This window comes from Protopterus annectens, chromosome 1.part1, assembly GCF_019279795.1.
Source record: "Protopterus annectens isolate FY-2018-M chromosome 1.part1, PAN1.0, whole genome shotgun sequence".
NCBI classification, from domain to species: Eukaryota; Metazoa; Chordata; order Ceratodontiformes; family Protopteridae; genus Protopterus; species Protopterus annectens.
In genome coordinates this window covers 1883146236-1883166082 of record NC_056726.1, presented here as the reverse complement: position 1 = coordinate 1883166082, position 19847 = coordinate 1883146236, and the positions used below count along the sequence as shown (strand labels likewise).

The following is a 19847-nucleotide window of genomic DNA, read 5'->3' as shown; positions in this document are numbered from 1 at the left end:
CAAAAGGACCCTCCACTTTTGGCTGGGAAGCAGTCATTGGTAGTTATAAGTATTATCTGTCAGTCTCACCACAGCCACCTTGGTGTTCACCAAATGCATGTTGGTGCTTGCATTGGGTCTCAGGCTGCAAGGGTTCCATGTGTTCCTGAACATAGACAACTGGCTTCTAAGTGCCAACACAAAGGAAATCACTGATTCTGGTAAGAATTTATTTACTCTACTGATGCCTGTTCTTGGGTATTTTCATAAACTTTAAGAAGTTAGTTCTAGAACCTCCTCTGTCCTTGATCTTTATACATTGTCAGCTAGATACAATGGCAGAAATAGTGAAGTTCCCAGACACAAGACCTTATCTCCCTCTGCCTACAAGTACAATATGTCCTCAGATATGACATTCCTCCAACTCCCATAATTCTACACAAAAGGCATCCTGGCAGCCTCCATAATGTTAGTTCTCCATGACCGGGATACTAGTGAGAGTCCCTCAGAGGATGCTTCATGTTTAGTGGTATCAGTATGCCCACCCACTTCATAAACCTATCTTCAATTTGTCAGGAACATCTGAAATGGTATATATAGTTCCCTCTTGTTCAAGAGGGATGACCCTTTCATTATAATTGACTACAGTTGCCACAGATCCCCCTTCTCTGGGATGGGTGAGGGCATTATGAATGGAGGATAGTATTGGAAATATTCCAAAGGTTTATTTTCACATCAGTATTCTGGAGTGTCCTAGAGTTGAAGAATGTCCTCCTAGCATTTCAGGCATTTGTCAGATGTTCATCGTGCATACAGCTGCAGTCATAACAGATGGGTTTTCCTGCCGTCAGGCGGGTCCTCGGTCGGCCGAATTCCAAAGTCTAGGTCCAGCGTCGGATGTCGTCGCTTCTTCCCTGACGTCAGTGCGACAGGGGTATAAAAGAACCCGCCGACGCCATTTTCTTCAGTCTTTCTTGCCGCGCGGTGCCGGAAGCAGAAGCAGTTCGCAAGTGCCGGTCGGCCAGCTCCTGAGATTATGAATATTTTTCAACCGAAGTCTTCTTGAAAGCTAAGTACCCAGTTGGGGAAACTTTTCTTGCCTCAGACCGATGTCAGACAAAGTTAATAATTGCATTTCATGTGGGAAGCAAATACTGCATAAGGATTTTCATTCCCTCTGCATTCCTTGCTTAGGCCCAGACCACGACGTCTCGGCCTGTCGTTTTTGTGCTACATTCAACAGACGCACTATTAAGTGTCGGGCGGAGTTCACCCAACACTATTTTGGCAAAAAGTTTAATTACATTATGTCATCGGATACTCCGACTCCAGTTTTGAGTAAAAGACGCAAAGATAAGGACCGACATACGAGGTCCGCGACTTCTACCGACACCACGCCAAAGCCGACTACAGGTGGTCCGGTTCTCAGCGAGGCGCCTACGCAGCCCCTGACTACCGATGACACTTCATTGGCGGTGTCTTCTATGCCCGAGGTCGCAGGCTCTTCTGCCCACACCCCGACTACAGATACCGAAGCCATTCTTGGCGGTGAAACTCGGAGTTTAGACAGGCCTGCCACCTCTCAAGGTGTCTTCAGGCCTTCCTCTTCTTTTTCCATCAAGGCTTTCACTAAGTCTAAAGCAGCCATGCATACTAAAAGACAAGCTCCACAGGGCCCCTCTCAAGGCCCCATGCCTAAAAAGCAGATGCTCAAAATGGCTGAGGATTTAATTACTCTTATCAGGGGTTCTCAACCCCCCCCCGGACAAAAGGCCCAGAGTGGAGGAAGAATCCCCTTCCTCGGACCAGGCCTCCATTATTTCAGAACATTCTGAAGACCAGGAACATTCATACTCCCCTTTTGAAGATTCTGATGCAGAGGAGTCCATTCCCTCTGTCTCCCCCCCTGAGGATTACTCTTTTGGGGAAACCTTACATACCTTGAGGGAACACTTACACTGGGAAGGCCAAGAGTACTCAGAATCCAAGAAAAGGCTTAGGGATTTCCTCTTGCTCCCTCAGCACAGGCCTCTGGCTATACCTCCTGTCTTAGACATACTAGATGATGTGTTTTCGGAGGCCTGCCTTAACCCAGATTCTTTACCTCCAGTTCCAGTCAAGCCTGACAGGTATTACCGGGTTCCTGATTCACACCATTTCCTATACAAAAGCCATGCGGCTGACCCAGAAACTATTTCACAGGGTCCCAAGGGAATTAAGGCCTCCACTGCTAAAAATCCATTACCTTCAGAGAGAGATTCCAGAGCTTTAGAAAGGTGGGGGAAAAAGGTATACACCTCGGCCACCTTAACCATGAGGGCATTAAACTGTCAGTTCCATATGTTAAAGTACCAACAGTTTCTGTTATCACAGTTGAAAAGCAAAATGTCACAACCTGAACAACCAGACTTGAAGGAGTTGCAGGATTTGTTACATAGTACAGAACAAGTGGGTAAACATACCTTGCAATGTGGTTTTGATGCTTTAGAGGCCTCATGTAGAGCTGCTGTTACAGGATCAGTCATACGTAGACATGCTTGGCTCAAAGAGCAAACCTTACCAGATCATGTCAAAGCTAAATTGCTAGATGCACCTCTGCAAAAAGATGTATTGTTTGGTGTTAAAGCTGAGGAGGTATTAAAGAAAATGGAGGAAAAGGCAAAATCAATGCAAACAGTGAAATATTTCCTACAGGTACAACCTCCACGTTTCAGTAGAAATTGGCCTTCAAAAAATTGGTCCTTTCCAGCCACGGACAGACCCCAAAGAGGTAGATACAGGCGCCTGAGGGGGAGAGGGCAATCTCAAGGATCGTTTAGAGGCAGGCAATGGCAAGCACCTACTCAAAGAGGTGGTGAGGATAGTTCATAGCCATTCAGAAAGCAGAACCAATGACTTTCCCCTTTGCATGCCAAGCAAGGCTCAAATGGCAGCACCTTTAGGCAGAAAACTGGCATTATTTTCGAAAAATTGGCATATTGTCACAAAAGACAAATGGATCCTGGTCATTATAGACAGAGGCTACAGATTCCACTTTCACACCCTTCCAAAAATGAGAGGCATGCCAAACCTGCCACACAATCAAAGGGCAGAGGCACAAAAACAATTTTCAGATCTCATGGACATGAAAGCTATTCAATAGGTACCTGCACAAGAACAGGGTCAAGGTTTTTATTCCAGACTATTCCTGGTACCAAGGAAGGGCAAAGATTGGAGACCTATTTTGGACCTATCCATCCTAAACACATTTTTCTCGTGCCAAAATTCAAGATGCTCACATTACAGCAGCTTCTTCCCATGCTGGGCAAGGAGTCTTGGCTGGTAACATTGGACCTCAAGGAGGCATACCTGCATGTCCCAATCAGACAAGATTGCAGAAGATACCTCAGATTTCTTGCAGGTTCAACACATTATCAATTTTCTGCATTGCCCTTTGGCTTATCTACTGCACCCAGAGTATTCACGAAACGCCTGGCATCAGTAATTGCCTACTGCAGACTTCAAGGGATATAAATATACCCATATTTGGACGACTGCCTGATCCAAGCGGACAGCAAACACATACTTCTGAAACATCTGGCGTTTGTAATAATGTTGTTGAATTCTCTGGGATACACAGTCAGCAAAAAGAAATCGAGGCTAATACCCTCTCAAACAATAATTTTCCTGGGTGCCAGCTTGGATACCAACACCCAGATGGCCTACCTCAATCCAGAGAAACAAGGGCAACTAACTCAATACTTCAGAAAACTGGCAACTTTCACCAGGCTGACTGCAAGGAAAATTCTGCAGGCTCTGGGATTCATGGCATCTTGCATCCTACTAATCCCATGTGCAAAGCTGCATATGAGGAAACTTCAATGGTACCTAAAAAACCTATGGTCTCAACACAGCCACAGTTTGGAAACAATAATACCACTGATTCCATGTCTTCAAAAGGAATTTCTGTGGTGGGCTCAAGCATGCCAAAGAAACACAGGTCTCCCATTCTGCAAGCCTCAAGCAAATCAAGTCATCACAACAGACGCCTCGGACTATGCCTGGGGGGCGCACATGACAGATCGGTGCATTCAGGGCAAATGGTCCCAAAAAGAAAAGCACCTACACATCAATCAAAAGGAAATGCTAGCAGTAATAAATGCTATTATAGCTTTCAAAGACCTACTGCATCCAGGCCAGCTATTGATAAGGACAGACAACACAACAGTAATGTGGTACATAAACAAACAGGGAGGAACCCATTCATACCCCCTATGCAGGCTAGCCATGTCTCTTTGGAACATGGCTCTGGAATTACAAATCGAACTTCAAGCACAGTACCTGCCAGGCAAGGAAAACACACTGGCAGACAACCTAAGCAGAAATATGACGGATCCACACGAATGGAAGTTGCATCCTCAAGTTTTTACAAAGATAATTCAAGCATGGGGAAGGCCAGACATAGATCTCTTTGCCTCCCACAGAAATCACCAATTGGAAAAATTCTGCTCAAGGACCTTTCATCCACAGGCCTGGAAAGTGGGCGCACTCTCTTTCAGTTGGACAACAATGACAGTTTATGCCTTTCCACCTCTTCCTCTGCTGCCCAAAGTTCTATTAAAAACCAGAGCAGACAGACCAAAGATGATTCTCATTGCTCCAAACTGGCCAAGACAACACTGGTACCCACTCCTGAGGAGCCTGACGCATTCCCCACCATGGATCCTGCCTCTAATGCCTCTTCTACTGACTCAGCACAACTTCAAAACTCTTCACAGTCAGCTGAAAACACTCAATCTAGCCGCATGGAAGATTCCTTAAAATCATAACAGACCCTACTCTCCAAGGAGGTGCAGGATGTCATTTCGGAGGCCAGAAGGCCTTCTACTAGAAAAGCTTACTCTGCAAAATGGAAACGGTTTTGTGCCTGGAATGAGAAAAAGGGCCAGAATCCTGGAATACTGAATTTACCTCAAATATTACAGTACCTAGCTGAGATGCTAAGCAGTGGACTTTAATTCTCCTCCATCAAAATCCATGCCTCAGCCATTTCTGCAGAATACAACACTGATCCTCCTTTATTCTCTCACCCCCTCTTGAGACAGTTCCTCAGAGGGGCTAAGAATATAAAACCCCCAAGGAAACAACCAGTACCTGCTTGGGACCTCAATTTCATTCTAGAAAAACTGACCTTGCCTCCTTTTGAGCCAGCTGCTTCAACAGAGCTGCAATATTTGTCCTGAAAAACAGCCTTCCTGCTGGCTATCACCTCAGCTCGCAGGGTTTCGGAACTACAAGCCCTCATGGCTGTGCAGCCTTTCATCATTTTCCATCAGGACAGAGATGTTCTTCGTGTTTCACTGTTGCAGTCATAACTGTAGGGTACTCCTGCCGGCAGGCAGCCCGAGGTCGGCCAGAATATCAAAGTCTGGGTCCGGCGTCGGCTGTATCAGCTAGAACCCTGACGTCAGAGCGTATGGGTATAAGGCTGACAGCCGACGCCATCTTCTCCAGTCTTTCTTGCCGTGCGGTGCAAAGCAGTTCGCATTTTGTTGGTTGGCGTTTTCAAGACAACGTGGTGTGATTGTCGTCGGTCCGAAGTTTCTACTTCTCTTCTCAAAGCTAAGTACCCTGTTGGGGAAACTTTTTTCTTGCTCCGATGTCAGAAAAAGTTAATAATTGTGTATCGTGTGGAAAACAAATACCTCATAAAGATTTCCACTCTTACTGTCTACCTTGCTTAGGCCCTGACCACGATGTTTCTTGTTGTCTGTTCTGTGCCAGGTTTAATTCTCGCACTATCAAGCGTAGGTACGATTGGGCCTTAAATTACTTCGGTAGATGATTTAATTATAGAATGTCGTCGGAACCGACTACCGGATTACAGAAGAAGAGCAAAGACAAGGACAGGCCTCCGAGGTCCAAACAGGACACGTTGCAGCCGGAGCCAGCTTCAGGTTCGGCGGTCGTCAGTGAGGCGCTTTTGCAGCCCCTGTCATCCGCCACTTCAGAACCGATGGCCGACACGGACTCACATGGTGAGCCAACTAGGCCTAGTAATTTGTCTGCTGCAGGACCTTCGGACGTCGCTCCTTCAGATGGGTCCGGAACCGCTGTGCAGATACCGGCTTCTGAGGGGATCTTCAGGCCTTCACACATTACTATATCCACAAAGACAAAAGCTAAGTCAAAGACTCCTGTTAAACCCAGACATTCTACTCAAGCTTCTTCGGATACAGCTCCCAAGACTCAGAAACAATTACTTCGGATGGCTGAGGATTTATTAACTATGATAAGGGTCTCTCACCCTCCTCCTGAGAAAAGGCCTAGACAGGATATCCCTTATGATTCCTCTGATCAGGCTTCTGTATCCTCTGTTTCCTCCTCTTATCAGGATTACTCCTTCCCTCCTTATGAGGATTCGGATGCAGAGGATTCTGTTCCCTCTGCCTCCCCCCCTGAAGATTTCTCTTTTGGGGAAACCTTGCATGAGATGAGGGAGCATTTTCATTGGGAAGGTCAGGATTATTCTGCTTCCAAAAAGAGACTCAGGGAATTCCTTCTTCTCCCTCAGCACAGGCCTTTAGCTATTCCTCCTGTACTTGACATTGTGGATGATGCCTTCTCTGAAGCTAACTTGAATCCTGATTCCATGCCTCCTGCTCCTTCTAAGCCTGATAGATTTTACAGGGTCCCTGATTCTCATCAATTTTATTCAAGAACCCTTCTGCTGATCCTGAAACTATTTCAAGAAGGTTCCAAGGCTGCTAAGGCCGCCTCCTCTAAGAATCCTATCCCCTCTGAGAAGGATTCTCGTGCTTTGGACAGGTGGGGCAAAAAGGTTTATACTTCAGCCACCCTTTCTATTAGAGCTTTAAACTGCCAATTTCACATGTTTAAGTAACAGCAGTTTCTTTTATCTGTTTTAAAACAAAGGATTTCTGCCTTTCCTGCATGTGCTGAGGACAAGGAATTACAGGATGTGTTGCATGCTACTGAACAAGTCAGCAAACATAGTTTGCATTGTGGTTTTGATGCCTTAGAGGCTTCTTGCAGGGCGGCTGCCTCTGGTACTGTTATCAGGAGACATGCCTGGCTTCGTGAGCAGAATCTACCCGAACAAGTTAAAGCAAAATTGCTAGATGCCCCTGTTCAGCATGATGTCCTTTTTGGGTCTAAGGCTGAGGAGGTTATTAAAAAGATGGAAGAAAAAGCCAAGTCTATGCAGACTGTAAAAGATTTCTTGCAAGTTCAGCCTCCTAGATTTTCTAGGAATTGGCCATCCAAAAATTGGTCTTTTCCCACCTCTGACAGGCCTCAAAGGGGAAGATATAGGCGCTCCAGAGGTAGGGTGCAGGCTCAGGCCTCCTACAGACCTAGACAGTGGACTGCTTCTTCACCTCGAAGGGGAGAAGACAGATCTCAAACCCAAATAAAACAGACTCAATGACTCCCTCTGTTGGGCTCCAGGTCCTCCTTCCCTGGACGCCCCTCTCGGAGGAAAACTTACTCTTTTTTACCAAAACTGGACTCACATTACCCAGGACAAATGGGTGTTAGACGTGATTTTGAAAGGTTACAGATTCCACTTTCATACTCTGCCAAGGCCTTCAGGCTGGCCAGATCTGCCCAAACATCAATGGACAGAGACCTTAAATCAAGTGGACGCCTTGTTAGCCTTAAGGGCCATAGAACCTGTTCCACCTCTAGAGGTGGGGAAAGGTTTTTATTCAAGACTTTTTCTGGTCCCAAGAAAACAAAACTCCTGGAGACCTATTCTGGACCTCTCGATATTAAACACCTTTTTGAAAATTCCAAAATTCAAGATGCTTACACTTCAACAACTTCTTCCAATGCTCACACAAGATTCTTGGATGGTAACATTGGACCTAAAAGAGGCTTACTTACACGTCCCCATAAGGCAACATTGCACAAAGTACCTCAGATTCAAAGGCAGGCTCGAGACGCTTCCAATTCTCTGTACTGCCATTTGGCTTATCTACTGCGCCCAGAGTTTTTACCAAATGCCTGGCTCTAATAGTAGCTTATTGCAGACTTCAGGGGATTCAGATTTACCCCTATCTGGACGACTGTCTAATTCAGGCAGACAGCAAAGACCTCCTAATACAACATCTGCATTTTGTTCAACGTCTTCTCCTACTACTGGGATTCTCAGTGAACATAAAAAAGTCACATTTGATTCCGTCTCAACAAATGATCTTTTTGGGAGCTCTATTGAAAACAAGTTTACAGAAAGCATTCCTCACTCCAGAAAAACAGATACAGCTGGCTTCTATCTTCAAGACCTTGGCAGCATTAACTCAGCTCACTGCAAGGAAATTCCTGCAGGCTCTGGGCTATATGGCCTCTTGCATCCTGTTGATTCCAAATGCAAGGCTTCACATGAGGAAACTTCAATGGTACCTAAAGAGTGTATGGTCTCAACATTGCCACAGTTTGGATACAATGATACCACTGATTCCCTGCCTCCAGAAGGAATTCCTTTGGTGGTCCAGGGCGTGTGTTTTGAACGAAGGCAAGCCCTTTCGTCTCCCTCAACCTACTCAGACCATAACCACGGACGCCTCGGATTATGCATGGGGAGCTCATTTTCAAGACAAATGCCAACAGGGTTCTTGGACAAACAAACACCTTCTATGGCACATCAACTTGAAAGAAATGTTAGCAGTCCAGAATGCTCTTCTAGCCTTCCAGGCCCTTTTGAAACCAGGACCTCTGCTAATCCGAACAGACAACACCACAGTCATGTGGTACATAAACAAGCAAGGGGGCTCTCACTCTTACCCCCTTTGCAGACTTGCCATGACCTTATGGGATACAGCCCTAAAGTTGAATCTGGATCTTCAGGCACAGTTCATTCCAGGAAAACAAAATCTCTTAGCAGACAGCCTAAGCAGAAACATTTTGGATCCTCACGAATGGATGTTGGATCCCAACTTATTCAGCAAGATAGCTGCAGTTTGGGGCTGTCCTCAGATAGATCTAGTTGCATCTCATCTCAACCATCAGTTGCCTCTCTTTTGCACCAGGTCCTTCCACAAGACAGCTTGGAAAGTGGACGCCCTGTCATTCAGTTGGAGGAATCTTTCGGGATATGCCTTCCCCCCTCTTCCTCTTCTGCCTCGGGTTTTGCTAAAGATAAAGCTGGACAGACCCAGTCTAATCATTTTGATAGCTCCAAATTGGCCTCGTCAGTTTTGGTACCCTACTCTACTGCATCTTTCCTTGGTACCTCCTTGGAATCTTCCTCTGACCCATTCTCTTCTGTCCCAGCATCAGGGTCAGGTATTTCACTCTCAAATCAAGACTCTCTGTCTGACAGCTTGGCTCATCAAAGGCAATTGATCCCTTCTTTTCTTCCTAAACAAGTTCTGGATGTTCTTTTGGAAGCTAGGCGTCCTAGTACTAGGAAATCTTATGCTTCTAAGTGGAAAAGATTTTGTATTTGGATGCAGGATCATGGCTCTGATCCTTTAATACCAGATATCTCATCTATTTTACTTTATCTTTCAGACCTTTTGATTAAAGGTCTTTCATTTTCTTCCATTAAAATTCATGCTTCTGCTATTTCAGCACATTTCAATTGTGATCCCCCCATTTTTTCCCACCAGTTGGTCAGACAATTTCTGAGAGGAGCTAAGAATTTAAAACCCCCTAGAACTCCTCCTGTCCCTCCTTGGGATCTTAATTATGTCTTGGAAAAGCTTACTTTGCCTCATTTTGAGCCCGCTGCCTCTGCGGACATTAAGTTCTAATCTTGGAAGACAGCTATCCTGTTGGCCTTGACTTCTGCCAGAAGGGTGTCTGAGCTTCAAGCCCTCATGGCCGTGGAACCTTACATCATCTTCCATCAGGACAGAGTTTCCTTGAGGACCAATCCTACATTTATGCCTAAGGTAGTCTCTAGAGTGGCTCTAAATCAGACTATTCACCTTCCTACCTTTTTTCCTAAACCCCAAAATAGGGGGGAAAGGATCTTACATTCCTTAGACGTACACAGACAGCTACGTTTTTACCTGGATGGACTAAACTAAAATCAGATCAATTGCTTATTTCTTTTGCTTCCAGTTCTCTTGGTAAAGCCATTTCTAAGCAAACTATTTCCAAATGGATTGCTCATGGTATAAGATATTGTTACTCTCTTCATGGGAAACAAATTTCAGGTACCGTCAGGACCTACTAGGGCAGCTGCCACTTCAGCAGCCTTTCTCAGAGGGGTTCCTACCAAGGACATTCTGGAGGCTGCCACTTGGAGCTTGGTGCATACTTTTTCCAAGCACTACAACTTCCCTTTGTACTCTAAGTCTAGGGCAGGCTTTGCCTCTGCTGTTTTGCAGGGTCTTCTAGCTGCTCCTTCTTCTTCATAACCTCCTCCCGTATTCTCAGCTTTGGGATTCTACCCTACAGTTATGACTGCAACAGTGAAACACGAAGAACATAGTACAGTTGTGTATACCTACCATAAATGTAGATGTTCGAGTGTCTTCACTGTTGCATTCGGTGTTTCCCTCCCTCCAGACCCCTCTTGTTTCTATTTGCTTACTGTGTTTTCCTTTCCACTACCTTTTTGGTGTATTTGTGTTTCCTTTGGGACACCTTTTGGTTTATGGGGGCTTCTGACATCAAGGGCAAGAAAGGCTGGAGAAGATGGCGTCGGCTGTCAGCCTTATACCCATACGCTCTGACGTCAGGGTTCTAGCTGATACAGCCGACGCCGGACCCAGACTTTGATATTCTGGCCGACCTCGGGCTGCCTGCCGGCAGGAGTACCCTACAGTTATGACTGCAACAGTGAAGACACTCGAACATCTACATTTATGGTAGGTATACACAACTGTACTTTTCCTTATGAACCAATCCTTCCTTTATGCCAAAGGTAGTATCCAGGGTAGCCTTGAATCAGGCTATCCACTTACCTACCTTTTACCCTAATCCTCAAAACAAAGGGGAGAGACTACTACATTCCTTGGACATTCGCAGACAGCTATGTTATTATTTGGACAGAACAAAGCCTTTCAGAAAATCAGAGCAACTCTTTGTGTCCTATGCTACAGGAGCTCAAGGGAAGCCCATTATACTCCAAATCTAGAGCAGGCTTTGCCACTGCAATCTTGCAGGGCATCCTGGCTCCTCCTAGTTCCACCTAGTGCCTACCACCCCCTTTTTTTTTAGCTTTGGGATTCTACCCATCTGTTATGACTGCAGCTGTATGCACGATGAACATAGTACAGTTTTGTACCTACCATAAATGTAGATGTTCGAGTGCTAATACAGCTGCAGTCCAGGTTTCCCTCCCTCCTTCCCCTCTTGGGACAGGCCTAATGGCTAACACCTCCTCATACAACCTGATTGGGGTATTCTTTTATGGTGTATTTGCTTGCAACTACTGTTTTTTGATTATATTGCATTGCATTATTACATAAATTTATGTATTGCCTTCCTTCTGAGGGCACCTGACATCTGGGGCAAGAAAAACTGAAGAAAATGGCGTCGGCTGGTTCTTTTATACCCCTGTCGCACTGACGTCAGGGAAGAAGCGACGACATCCGACGCCGGACCTAGACTTTGGAATTCGGCCGACCGAGGACCCGCCTGACGGCAGGAAAACCCTCGACTAGTTTAGACCAGTTTACAGGCATTGCTTTATTCTGGGCTGTGGTGTAGTTCCTGTGTTGTCCATTACCTTACTTGGATAGAAAGAAGTTTCTTTGCTCACCAGTGGGAGTGGGGAGCCTTGAACAGCCTACCTGTCCCTGTAGGAAGGGACCTCAGCACAAGAAGTTGTAGTAATTGGTTGTTTTGGACCATTTCTAGCTCTTTTGTAGTTCACTGTTTAAAATCCGCCTCTGGGCGTTTTTTTCTGGCTATACTGCTCAGACAAGCTCCTCGTGGTTCTGCAGAGTGGTCCTAGCAGCAGGGAACTCAGAAAAGCGACTACTTTCTGGATTTAAGTATCTTTGCTTTTTTCACTTGGAATAGCTTCTGTAGCTTACCCTGAACTAGCTTGAACTGTTTTTTAACTGTTTGCTGCATTATTTTAAAATCTGCACTTAAAGTTACATTTTAGTCGAATTTGATCGAAAGTTTTTTTGTTTGTTGTTTAATTCAACTGTGGAGGCTGCCCACTAAAGTGTGCTAGCCTGTGTAACTAATTTATCACTGTTTCTGCATTTTCTGTGTGTTTCTACCAAAAAAACAAAAAAAATCCTTGTTTTCCCGCCTCTCCTCGACTAGTTTAGACCAGTTTACAGGCATTGCTGTATTCTGGGCTGTGGTGTAGTTCCTGTATTGTCCATTACCTTACTTGGATAGAAGGAAGTTTCTTTGCTCACCAGTGGGAGTGGGGAGCCTTGAGCAGCCTACCTGTCCCTGTAGGAAGTGACCTCAGCACAAGAAGCTGTAGTAATTGGTTGTTTTGGACCATTTCTAGCTCTTTTGTAGTTCACTGTTTAAAATCCGCGTTTGCACGGCTTTGCGCAATGCCGGTTAAACAGGGTTAAACTTTTTGTGGCTCCGCTAAGTCTGCTCTTCAAATTTTCCCTTAAGGAAGCTCTACTCTTAGTATAACCAGACTACTCACTATATTATAAGCCTAGCACTTGTTCTCAATACTTCTCTACTAAGTAAGCACTCTCGTACTAAGTAAAGCACTACATCTACTTACCACCCCTGTGAATATCCACTTCCCTTAAAGGTACAGCACTCCCTTATACTGTTCTAGCATGTCGAGTGGTAGATTACTGGCGTCGTCTCCAATTCAGCTGGTCAATCTGGGTATCTTGAGGCAATGCTACAATTGTCTCATGTACACAGACAACCCTCTCCTCCTCCCAACAAACACAAATACATGTGAGAGATGCAACTATATAGCCAAACTGGAGGCTGAACTCTCTCAACTCAGGGCTGGCATGACCAGACAGGAGGAGATGGCAACCACACACACAACAATCCCAGTCCCACATAGACCTACCACAACTGCAAACCAAACACATAAAACACAAAGACATACTGGAGGCTCTAATAAAGAAACTTACCAAAACAACAGAGGCTCCCAAAGCAGACATCCAAAAATCCACCACCTCAAAACAAAACACATGCAACACATACTTCAATAAATCAGTGTGTCAACCAATCACAGCCCTTAAGGCCAAACACCTTGCCTGATACACTAGTAATAGGTGACTCTATAGTCAGACACACTGATGTCCCACTGACCAGGCTGAACAAGGAGAAGGTGACTGAGAGCTGTCTGTCGGGAGCTAGGATCCGCCACATAACACACGCACTCAAGTCACTCCAAAGCAAGTACAAATATGACTCCGTCATTGTCCATGCTGGTGTGAATGACCTGAGACGTACCTCCCTGGACTACATGAAAAGAGACATAGAGGAGCTCTCCGATTATGTAGCCCAGGCTGGTATGACCCTGACCCTGAGCAGCATCTTGCCCTCACCAAGAATGATACCACAATACAAAGACAAGATGATCAGCTTTAACAATTGGCTCAAGTACTGGTGTCATTCTAAGGGGATCCAATGTCTGTCTGCCTGGGATGACATGTTGGACAAGCCACGCTGCTTCGCAAGGGATGGCTTACACCTGTCACCACTGGGCTTCCGGATATTGGCTAAGGCTCTTGCCACCTCCGTAGTGCCTGTTTTAGGCAAGGCTCAAAAGACAAACCCACCTTCTTAGAAAACAAAAATGGAAAGAAACTAAGGGTAATGCTGCTCAATGCCAGAAGTCTAAATCTCAAGATGCAGTCACTTGATGCACTCCTCAGCATGGAGAACATCGACGTCTGTGCAGTAACTGAAACCTGGTTCAAGGCTCCTGAGAGCACCCCAGCGCTACCAGGCTATACCTCGTATCATGCTTTTCGGCCCCAAAACCCGGCCGAACCACAAGGAGGGGAGTGTCCATATTCATCAAGGACACCCACACCTCCAGGTTAGTAGCAACACATGAAGCATCAGAGACCATACAGGTGCAACTAACCATAGGCAAAACTGCTATACAACTGGTAGCATGTTACAGACCACCCTCCCAATCTCTAGAACCCCACTCAGCCTTCCTGAAGACATTGGAGGATATGAATGTATCACAAAATACCATCATACTGGGAGACTTCAACTACCCAAACATAGATTGGGTACATTATTCTAGCCCTAATACCCTAGCCCAAAGGTTCCTGGAATTCATAAATTCAAATGCACTGGAACAACTAGTCACCTCTCCCACTAGGGGAGATAATATACTAGACCTGATCATCACAAACATGGGGACAAAATGCTCCACACCGGAAGTATACCCCTCACTAGTGAGATCTGACCACAAACTAATCACCCTGGATATACATATCCCACCTCAACCCCCAGCACAAAAGACCACAGTGAAAAACTTCTCAAAAGCAGACTTCATTCTTCTTAAGACTGAGATGGTATCCTTTAAGCCCACTGTGCCAGTGGATACCACATCCCACAATGCCGAATCCTTCACAAATGCTTTCTATGGACATCTCCAAGAATGCATGGATCATGCAATCCCAAACAAATCCAAGTCCCTCTCCACCAAAGGTAAGCGTCCTGTCTGGTGGACCTCAGCCATAAACAAATTGTATAACAAAAGAAGGAAGCTACTGCACGTCAGAGCAAAATCCCATGAAGGGAAGACATCTCTGATCAACATTAATAGAAAACTAAGTTCTCTCATAAAAACATCCAAGGCCAACTTTGAGAGAAAAATCGCTAAGGACACTAAAGATAACCACAAAGCCTTCTTCAGCTATGTTAGAAACCTGGGCGGAAACCCTCAGATATGCTCAGAGTTGGTTCACAACAACAAAAAATACACTGAACCCACAGATATTGCCAACATTCTGGCTGACAGGTTCAGTGCAAATTTCTCCCCTCCTTCACCCCCAAAAGAAGAAATACTTATCCCAGCTGAATGTAATCTCCCTGTCATCTCAGATGTCCAAGTGAGAACCGCCCTAAACAAAGCAAAAAACACAGCATCAATGGGACCTGACGGTATCCCGGGTTGCGTGTTACGTGAACTCCAAGAGGAGCTAAACCCACACATAAAATGCTATTTAACCTTAGCCTTACTTCGGGATATGTACCTGAACACTGGCGTACAGCAGCAGTGGTCCCACTCCACAAGGGGGGTGCCTCTACAGACCCTGGAAACTACCGCCCCATAAGCTTAACCAGCCTTGTCTGCAAAGCTATGGAAATAATCATTATGGAACTCATAAACAGAGACATAGGGGACCTACAGACACTTGACCCCACCCAGTTCGGCTTTGTAAAGGGCAGATCCTGCCTTTTAAACCTGGTTGACTTTTTCGAAACAATCACTAGAGCCATTGATGAGGGCAAAGCAGTCCATACAGCATACCTGGACTTGGCTAAGGCCTTTGACACAATACCCCACTCAGGCATCATAGATAAGCTCAACAGCTTAAAAGTAAACCCTTATGTCACTAGATGGGTTGCAAACTGGCTAAAGGACAGAACTCATGAAGTTAAAATTGCTGGAGCAATGTCAGACTCAAAGCCAGTCACAAGTGGTGTCCCACAGGGATCTGTTGTGGGCCCCTCTTGTTCGGCATTTATTTCTCAGATGTTAAAGCAAACATGGGAGGGCTGTGACTGACAAAGTTCGCAGATGACTGCAAACTAGGCGCCATAGTCGATACACCAGCAGACACACACATCCTACAAAAAGGCCTCACAGAAATGGACAACTGGTGCCGGAGTCACGGCCTTAAACTAAATGCCAAAAAATGTATAGTCATCCCCTTTGGGAAAAACAAAGTACCCACAAATTATCACATAGACAGCAACCCACTGAATACGGAAAAAGTAATTAGAGACCTAGGGACCCAAGTCGACAGCGACCTCTCATTTGACACCCACGTTGCCAAAGTGGTTAGAAAAACATTCTACCTTGCACACCTCATCATGAAGGGGTTCACATCCAGATCCAAGGATGTCATTGTACCCCTATATTCCTCCCTCATCAGACCCATGATTGAGTACAATGCCCTATTTGGTATGTACCTCACCCGGCATTTGCAACAGCTGGAGAGACCACAAAAGTACCTCACCAAGAGGATCAAGGGTCTCCAACATATGTCTTATTCTGCCAGACTAAAGAAACTTCAGCTCTATTCAGTAGCATACCGCCTGCTCAGAGGTGATCTCTGCCTGACGTACAAGGCCATGTCCAATCAGGATCTGATGGACATGCTCCACCTCAAAAATCCAAATCCATCAGGATCACGAGCTAAAGACTTAAACCTCGCACAAGTATGAATAGGACATGCTGGAGGGATAGATTCATAACCCAGAGGCTTCCCATGCTTTGGAACAAGATCCCAGTTCAGATTAGGCAGAGCCCTCACTGACTCTCTTCAAGAGAAATCTTGATGAGTGGATGGGAGATCGTAAGTTTACCCCAGGGGTCACATCTGTGTCACTGCTAGACAGGGGCACAGTAAACTAATTCTATTATATAAGGGGACCTTCATTGTGTCACTACTAGACAGAGGCACAGTATTCTAAATTTATTCTGTACATTTTTTGTACCATTTCATGGGGTGGCAAAAGCCACATCACTATGGTTAGGCTTACAAATGCCCCAGGGCAGATAGCCTAGTACTATACTATGAAACTATCTGTTATGACTGCAGCTGTATTAGCACTCGAACATCTACATTTATGGTAGGTACAAAACTGTACTTTTTCCTCCCTGTGAAGTGATTTCCATCCACACTGGCAATATATTAGTTGAGCAAGCAAGGAGGAACCCTTTATTAGCTGTTGTTCTGATGAGTGAGTGGCAATGGGAAATGTCTGTACTGCACTTTCTAATAGCAGTGCGCATCAAAGGTCAGACCAGTCTTCTAGTAGGCAGGTTCAGTTGATGCATACTCATGCTTCATGAGTTGCCCCCTCAGTCTTACAACGGCAACCAAGATATTTCACTTCTGGGGCCAACCTTGCTGCCATCTCTTTACATCTCCCCACAATACCAAATGTATAGGCTGTTTTGCCCTTAACTCACCACGAGAACTGGCACCCAGGGATGCTTTCGTCCTTCCTTGTCTGCCTGGACTTCTATGAGCAGGGCATTGGAAGCATTTGCATTTCCTGAAAAAATTATAAAGGTTGATTGGGAAGATCTGTGAGGGATTGGAGGCGAAAATTAAAATAGGTGGGGTCCTCTCTAATAATCTCCGCTTGAACAGAAGAACCAGGCAGGGGTGACCCCCCCCCCCTTGTTATTTCCATTGTATTTAGAACCACTGGGAAAAAATAAGGGACTCAGAAATTCAAGAATATAATTGGTATGATAGTCAAGAAAAGCTGTGTGAATTTGCAGACCGTGTTATTTTATACTGGACAAAACCAGACAGAAATAGTAGTGTTGTGAAGCATTTTGAGACAATTTCACATCTTTTCGGGATACATAATTAATGAAGCTAAAACAAAGGCAGTAGTGGTAAATTATGTACCCACACACAAATTGGCTCAGCAATATCTGCATTTATGGGGACATGATAAAATGAAGTATTTGAGTATAGATTAAACATGACTCTGGTGTGGCAGTTAAGGATATGTGGGACTAAAAAGATAATACAAAAACTTTGAAAATGAAAGCTTTGATGTATGGATATTGATAGTGTGATACAAGCAGTCAAAATGTTTTTAGTCCCTTTAGTCTTATACACAGGTCAGGTATATATTTATCAACCAAAGGAGAAGTTCTGTCTAGCAGTTAATAAAGAGCTGAAGGCCTTTATCTGGGAGGGGAAGACTGCAATAGTTAATTGGGATAAACTGATTCTTCCAGTAAAACTGGATGGATTGGGACTGCCCAATTTGAATGGGGTACTTCAGAGCTACACAGTTAAGGCTTCTATACATAGCACAAGCAGAAAACTATAATTCAAAGTGGAAAGGGGTGATGTTGAAGTGGGGGAAGCTCAAGAAACAAGGAGAGACTCGGATTTTGGATGCAGGCCTTTAAGGAGTATTACAATAATCATACAGAATATTATATCCATAAAATAGCAGAAAGTATTCTAAGAACTAAGCCAAAGTGGGAATGGAGAAAGGAGAGTCTGCTGATAGGAAGGACTGTAATTAGAGATGTACACATTAGGCAAGAGGGGGGCTGGAATTTATCGGAGAAAACTGGAAAAGGAGCCAAGGTACTTGGGAGCAAATAACTAGAGAGGGAAAGATAACAGAATGAGAAGAGGCCAAGAATTTATTTGGACTGCAGGTTAGACAGTGCCTTCCCTATCAAGGATTGATATCAGAATATAGGCAAAGAGAAAGGAATGGGGGATCCTAACAAAAGACCGCTACTGGTAGATTTTTTAGTAGAATCTGGAACAGAAGCTGCCATTAAAAAAGGAATAATTAGTAGATCATATAAAATATTACATGATAACTGTAAGAATCAATCAGAGGAAGTTAGAAAGGTTTGGGAAGAGAGAGTGGATTAACAATTCACAAAGAAACAATAGGAGGATATATGTATGTCTCCCAAATGTGCAACAAAATGTAGAAAATTTAGGATTTTTGCTTGGAAATGTTTACATAGATATTTTTATACCCCAAGTAGAGTCCAGGGAATTTTTCCTCAGGTAGATGGCAAATGTTGGAGGTATGACGAGGTAGAAAGAGGTACTTGGGAATATATTTTCTGGGAAGTGAGTGCGGTGGGTTGGCAAACTTTAAGGATTCCCTGTGGGATGCACTCTCAGAGATGCTGGGTGGGCGGATTGGTGTGATGAGGTAGATGATTTTTCTGAGCTGTGATACAGAATCGGTATTGCCTAGGCATGGTAAATCCTTGCTGTCTCTGATTATGGTGACTGCCAAAAAAGCAGTTATTAGAAAATGGAAATCAAAATCTAAACCAACTGTATTAGAAGTAGTGACTATAGAAACAGAGATAAAACAACTGGAATTGTGATCTTTATAAAAGGGTAGGAGCAAATTACATAGGAAAAATGGGAATTGTGGGAACAGTACATACAGGGGAGGAATGAGGTTTAAAAGAAGGCAGGACTTAAATGAGCTGTGTAATATTTGACTGAAAATGGTTGGGTAGATTATAAATGATGTATAATGTTTGCAACTGTGAGTGGGTCAGAATGGTTGTGATGTAAAATGCATGCAACTAGGATTGTATCAGTGTAGTTTGTTTCCATTGTATATAAATGTATGATTGTGTCGTAAGTGATGATTTAATAAAGATGTTTCTTGTTAAAAAAAAAAGGGGGGCAGGAACTGAATAATGATGTATGTAATGTTGCTTAGGTTTTACTATGTATAGCAGTATATGTGAAGTATAATGTTTGTTAATGTTAATTTGTTAATGCAGTTTGATTACTTTTGTGTAAATTTAAATTTGCTTTTGTCACAAGTGATAATTCAATAAAGGTGTTTAAAAAAAAAAAAGTATAATACTACCTTCATACCCTGGCTATGCATTGTCATTTAAGGTTCTATTTTCATAGAACAAAATCCATAACAAAAGATGACCAACTCTATATTTTTTCTTGACCCAAACTAAGGGCCAAAGTCTTCAAAGAGACTTTATTTAGAGGGCTGTCAGATTGATTAACTTTTGTCCAGTCTTCTAAAGATATTCCATTACCATCAAAATCTAAAGCTCATTTCAGTAGGTGTGTTTCAACTTCTGTAGTTTAGTTCAAGCACCCTGCTATAGATGGACATGTATGTTGCAGCAGATTTGGCAACAAAGCACATCTTCATCAAGCACTGTAAACTTGACCTTAGATCAAGCTCCAGAGTTGCCTTTGCTGCCAACATTTTCAGGG

The 19847-nt window shown here is 44.2% G+C and overlaps 1 protein-coding gene across 1 annotated transcript in view; it reads left to right on the top strand.

Annotated features, from left to right (window-relative positions):
- The window catches only part of LOC122812929 (lethal(3)malignant brain tumor-like protein 4), a 2410392-nt gene that overhangs the window by 610148 nt on the left and 1780397 nt on the right, over positions 1–19847 (top strand). The gene's annotated exons all lie outside the window — the stretch shown is intronic.